Genomic DNA, 6,000 nt, shown 5'->3' with positions numbered 1-6,000 from the left:
CCCTCCCTCCCCCCAACCCCTGGCAACCAATGATCTTTTTCTGTCTCCATAGTTTTGCCTTTTCCAGAATGTCATATAGTTGGAATCATATAGTATGTAGCTTTTCAGATTGGCTTCTTTCACTGAGTAATATGCATTTAAGTTTCCTCCACGTTTTTTCGTGGCTTAATAGCTCATTTCTTTTAAGTGCTGAATAATCTTCCATTGTCTCCTTGTACCACAGTTTTTTTATCCTTTCACCTACTGAAGGACATCTTGGTTGCTTCCAGCTTTTGACAATTATGAATAAAGCTGCTATAAACATCCATGTGCAGGTTTTTGTGTGGACATAAATTTTCAACTCATGAAACTTATTTTCATGAGTTTTTCAACTCATCCAGCACTGTTGCTGGATTATATGGTAAGAGTAGGTTTAGTTTTGTAAGAAACTGCTGAAGTGTCTTCCAAAGTGGCTGCACCATTTTGGATTCCCACCAGCAATGAGTGACAGTTCCTGTTGCTCCACATCGTAGCCAGCATTTGATGTTGTCAGTATTTTGGATTTTGGCCATTCCAATAGGTGTGTAGTGGTAGCTCACAGTTGTTTTAACTTGCAATTCTCTGATGACATATAATGTTGAGCATCTTTTCATATGTTTACTTGCCATCTGTATATCTTTTTTGGTGAAGTGTCCATTTAAGTCATTTGCCTATTTTTTAATTAGGTTTTTCCTTGTGTTATTGTTGAGTTTTAAGAGTTCTTTGTATATTTTGGATAATAGTCCTTAATCAGATGTGTCTTTTGCAGATATTTCTCCCAGTCTGTGACTTGTCTGCTCATTCTCTTGACAGTGTCCTTCACAGAAGATAAGTTTTTAATTTTAATAAAGTCCTGCTGATCAATTATTTCTTACATGGATCATGTCTTTGGTGTTGTATCTAGAAAGTCATCATCATACTCAAAGTCATCTAAATTTTCTCCTAGGATTTATTTTTTAAAAGAATAAAATGAAAATGCTAGAACTGAAAAATACAACTAATGAAACTAAGAACTTAATAAAGAGTTTTAGCAATACTCCCTTTCTCTCCCTCTCTCCCTAAGGCCATTATGTCCCCTGTGCTGAGGATCCCATCACCTGGCGCAGAATAATCTCAGAGCTCAAATAGGGTCTGGAATACTTAATGTGCCCATCAGCCAGAAAGGAAGATCTCGTAGTCTGTGGGACATCTGATGGAGCACTCAAAAGGACTCCATAGTGGATCAAAATTAGCCCTCTGATAAAGGCTGCTCCACACCTCCATAAGCTCGTGAAGGTAGAGAATGGATTGAACATGCTAAAAAAAACACAGAAGATATTTAAAAGATCCAAGTAAAACTTTTACAGATGAAAAATAGCATGTCTGAGATGTTTTGTAAGGCACTGACAGTATTGACAGCATATTATTTCAGTAGCAAAGACCGGTGAATGTATTGAAGATATTACAATAGAAAACAGACAAAATAAAATACTAAGACAAAAAAGATGGGAGAAAATGAAAAGAGCATCAGAGAGCTGTAGGACCACTTGAAGCAGACTAACATCCACGTAACTGGGGTGTGAGTTGGGATCTGGTGGGGACCCCAACATTAAGGAGGCACCACACACGCACCCCCTAGGGTGTCAGCTCAGTGGGCAACCTGGACTCCCACCCCCACAGGGCACTAACCAGACAGCACCCCTTCTCTTCTGCCGGCACAGTATCAGAGAAGGTCTGCTAAAGCAGGTGATCTAAAGAAGAGTCAGAGTCCCATAACATAATCTCCAAAATGACCGGGTTTCAACCCCAAATCACTCCCTCTTATTTTACGCAAATAACGTCATCTCCTACTCCACAAAGTCAACTAAAGTCAAAATACGGGACCTCCCTCAGCTCTCATGATCAGAACCAACAGACCACCTTCCTCTGTTTCCTTTCTCCTCTCCCCCCAGGCCCACTGTCACTCAGGCCTGCTCAGGATGCTCCTGCTGTTGGTTCCTAACCCATGGGCTCCATCACTGCTTCTCAATTGCTCCCCTGGACCCTCTCCCGTCATCGTTCAAACATTCTTCAACTCTCTCCTAAATCAAAAAACAAAAAACAAAAACTCCTTTCTCAGTCCCACATTCTGCTCTAGCTACTGACCTCTCTTTCCCAGCCAGACTTTTGAAAGAGTTGAGTATAGTCACATTTTTCCATTTATTCACTTTCCACCAACGCTTCCACCTGGTCCAATCTACCTTCCACTCCTACCACATCACTCACCAAAATAGCTCCAAGTCACCCATGACCTCCGTGTCACCACATCTGAAGGACACGCTCTGCTCTCGGGTTACGCGACCTCTCACCATCATTGACCCAGCTGACCACCCTCCTTCCTGCATCCTGTGGCCTCTGATTCCATGCTCTCCCCATTGCCTGTGTGTCTATGTCTCTGGCTTTTTCTCTTCTCTGTCCTCTGCTGGCTCTCTCTCCTTCAGCCCACCATTAAATGCGGAAGCTCCTCACCACAGCGTTGTTCAAAGCACTCTTCTCTTCCCATTCAGTACTCCCCACCAAACAGCCTCATCGTACGCTGCGGGGGCCCCAGGGAGAAGCAGATGCCTTCCAGAGGAAAGCTAGGCTTTTGTGTCAAGCTGCCTCTCCTACTTCCTTGTGAAGATTAAACACAAACTTAAACTCAACCAACAAGTCAAAGGCAAACCTCAGGCTCTTCCCTCTTCTCCCCATCTGGTCCCTTTGTCCAGCGTCCCCTACCCCATAAGGGGCACAAGCCAGCAGTCGTGGACACCCCCCTCAGGCCCCACAGAGATCTGAGCACTCTTTCTCCTTGACGCCCCTCAAATCTGCCCACTTCTCTCCGTCTCCACTGCCATCACCCCAGTCCAAGCTGGGAGGACCTCTCACCCGAACTACTGCAATCGCCTCTCTCCCCACACTGTCTCTGGCTCCTCTGCCATGCATTCCCCAAACTAAGTCCCAAATAAATGTCTCAGGATACAGATCTGAGCAAGTCACCCCACACCCCTCAAGCCATCCATGTCTTAAAATAAAGACCAACAGACCTAACGTGTAAGCCCTGCCTGGCCCACCACTATTCACTGCAGCATCCATCGGGCTGGAATGCTGTCTGCACCACACTCTCTCTCCTTTCTCTCAGTTAACCCCTATTTTGACTTCATCTCAAGCACCAATTTTTCAAGCTCCTCTTCTGACCCCAATTTAAGTTAGATGCCTTTGTGACATATTCCCAGGAGCCAGGTTTCTTCCCCTTAGAGCCCTCATCTTGATTTGTAACCACACGCTTATTCTGGTGATTGGCTGGCTGGCCCATCTCACCAGCCGGACTGTGAGCTCTTGGTGTCTTGTTGACCGTGGAAGTCCAGGGACACGGCTCAAAACCCGGCAGGCAAAACAGTCCCAACGAATATTTGCTTACTAAATGAATAAACCAAATAAATTAGCTAACGTGCCTCCTTTAATATCAGCAGGAAATTGAGTGGTGATAAAACTGTGTTCTTCCCAAACATCACAGCAGCTAGGTTGCTTGGTGTCTGGGCATTGCTCAACATCTCTGTAATGGACCCCAAGGTTTTTCCATATTTTGTAAATCAAAACATATCCTAGGAAACTTGGCAACAGAGCCCAGCTATGTACCTGCAGGTATTACATGAGCATTCTGGTTAGCATGACCTCCATCATGGTCATCAATGAGATGGGGGTGTCGGGAGCTATGTGCCAAGGGCCGGGGGGACTTGCAGCCCACCTTACACAGTGGTTACTCCTAAGGTTCATCTGGACCAGTTAGAGGATTAAAATTTTCTTAGCAGATAGGAAACCCAAAGAGGATATGAAGACCCAGGTATGAAGAGACCGTCTGAGACTGAGGTCATGTATAGTTTGTATGGGCAACCACCAATTTCTACATCCCAATAAAATTCAAGATTACAACGTGATCCTTAATGTAATATTTATATTTATGTTTTAAAACTATGAGATGTTTTAAAACTATGAGAACTGAGCTAGAACTGTACCATAATATGCCTTTCTTCTAAACTAACTGTACCCAACGACCAAAGATGGGTTTAGCGCTGGTAGTTGGTTTAGATTTGACTGAATAGTGCCTTACACAGCATAGAACTCAATAAATACACTTTTTATTAAAGGTGAAAGCACAGCTTTTATCCTGCAGATTCTATTTACAGGTTTCTATTTACAGATATGGCCCTCAATTAACAGGAAGTTTATCTCCACGATGTCATTAAGCAATCACAACAAGGCTAGAAGAGCTGAGATCTGGCCCCAGAGCCCTGAGCTGGTTGTCAAGGGCACTGGCTCCAGGCCTGGTTTTTCCGTTTGTTAATCTGTTGCCGAAGCTTCGTGACCTAGGCAGACTCTCTTCCACTGCCCGGGGCTTGGCTTCCCCATCTGTAAAGTGAGAATTGGATTAGATGATCCTTGTTTAAGCCCCAATACACTACGATTTCAATCCCAAATGATCATGCCCAGGGAAGGGGGCGTTACCACACATGAACAGGGTCACCAGCTGCCTGGCTCAGGATAGGATCCAGGAAACAGGAACCAGAGCCCAAGCCAGCCGTGCCAGAGGATTCCATTCTGAAAGAGCTTAATGGCTTACAGATTACCAACAACGCAACCAAGCCGTGTGCTTACAAGAATAGTGGTTGTAATAAAATAAAAATGGATGGAAGGCATAAGAGTGCACTCAGCTGGCAGGGGCGGCCTGTCCTGTGCACAGCAGGAGACAAACCGCGTGCCCCTGGGATCCGGGAGAGGATGGGCGCGGTGTGAAAACCAAGATAGGACAAAGGCCAGCCTGTGGAGGATTCTCAGAACTGGACAGAAGACTGGCTACCGTCCCACCCAGCCCCCTCACTGGTCCCTACAAATGGGAAAATTCAGACCCAAAGAGGAAATGAAAAAAGAAATTGGCCAGGGTCACATGCTCTGCAGTGGGTTTGAACTAAAATTCAACCATCTTTATTTCTAGGCCCTCATGATTTCGCCTCCAGGGAGGGGCTGGCTTCCACTGCAGATGTATGAAGCCAGGTCAAGGTCAAGGTGAAGGCCACCATCCAGCTCAGCATGTGACTCAGAGGGGCCACGGCCAGGGTGAGTTATTGGGTGGTCTCCAAGCGCACATCTCAAGTCTGCTGAGACGCTGGGCTCGATGGGATGCATCCGAAAATGGGCTCTGGGGCCAAATTCTTTTTAAGTACGTGGAAGTCAGAAACGGTCACTAGAATCCAGGGTTGCTTCGCTCGCATCTCTAGGAACAGTCGTGTCACCTCCTCCTCGCTCCTAAGAGCATGAGATGGTGGGGACGAGAGTGATGAGATCTGGGCCCAGAGACTCACTCCGCCAGTACCCGGGTGTTTGAACAAGGCAGGGGAAACAACAATGAGCTCCCCAGGACCTTAAATTCCGTGTTTACTTGAAATCAAGAAGACGCTTGTGTTTGTTTTCCTTGGGTTTCCTGGAAAGCCTTAAGGTTACGCGTGCCATTAACAGCTGTCCCAGTTCCCGAAACACAATGAAGAATCACGGCTTTGCAGCCAACATGAAGTGCAGGATGGACGAATTTTTCTTCTCAGGGTTAAGCTAAGGTCAAGACAACACTCACCATCATCTTTAACATCTAAGCTTTGAACTCCCCTCTGGTTCAGAATGAGGCCAGCCCAGCTCCTGAGGGGCCCGCTCACCAGCCTTTCTCAGTAACTGTGCTCCTTCAAATCTGCGTAGTCTACTGGAACCTGCTGTCATGGTGTTTCTTCCCCCAAGGAATTTACAGCAACTTGCATAAGCACCTACCTAGTGGTTCTGGGCCCACTGCCATTATTCCAAATGCACCTATGAATCAATAGGCAAATTGACTAAAACAATCAGGTAATAATGCCAGGTAAGTGGCCATATATTTGGAACAGGACAGACATGCAAGGCTTGTTTCCTTGACGTTGTCATTCACTAGCTCTGTGACTTTGG

This window comes from Ceratotherium simum, chromosome 28, assembly GCF_057802395.1.
Source record: "Ceratotherium simum simum isolate JZ-2026a chromosome 28, ASM5780239v1, whole genome shotgun sequence".
NCBI classification, from domain to species: domain Eukaryota; kingdom Metazoa; phylum Chordata; class Mammalia; order Perissodactyla; family Rhinocerotidae; genus Ceratotherium; species Ceratotherium simum.
The sequence above is the reverse complement of the archived record's forward strand: the minus strand, read 5'-3'. Positions refer to the sequence as shown.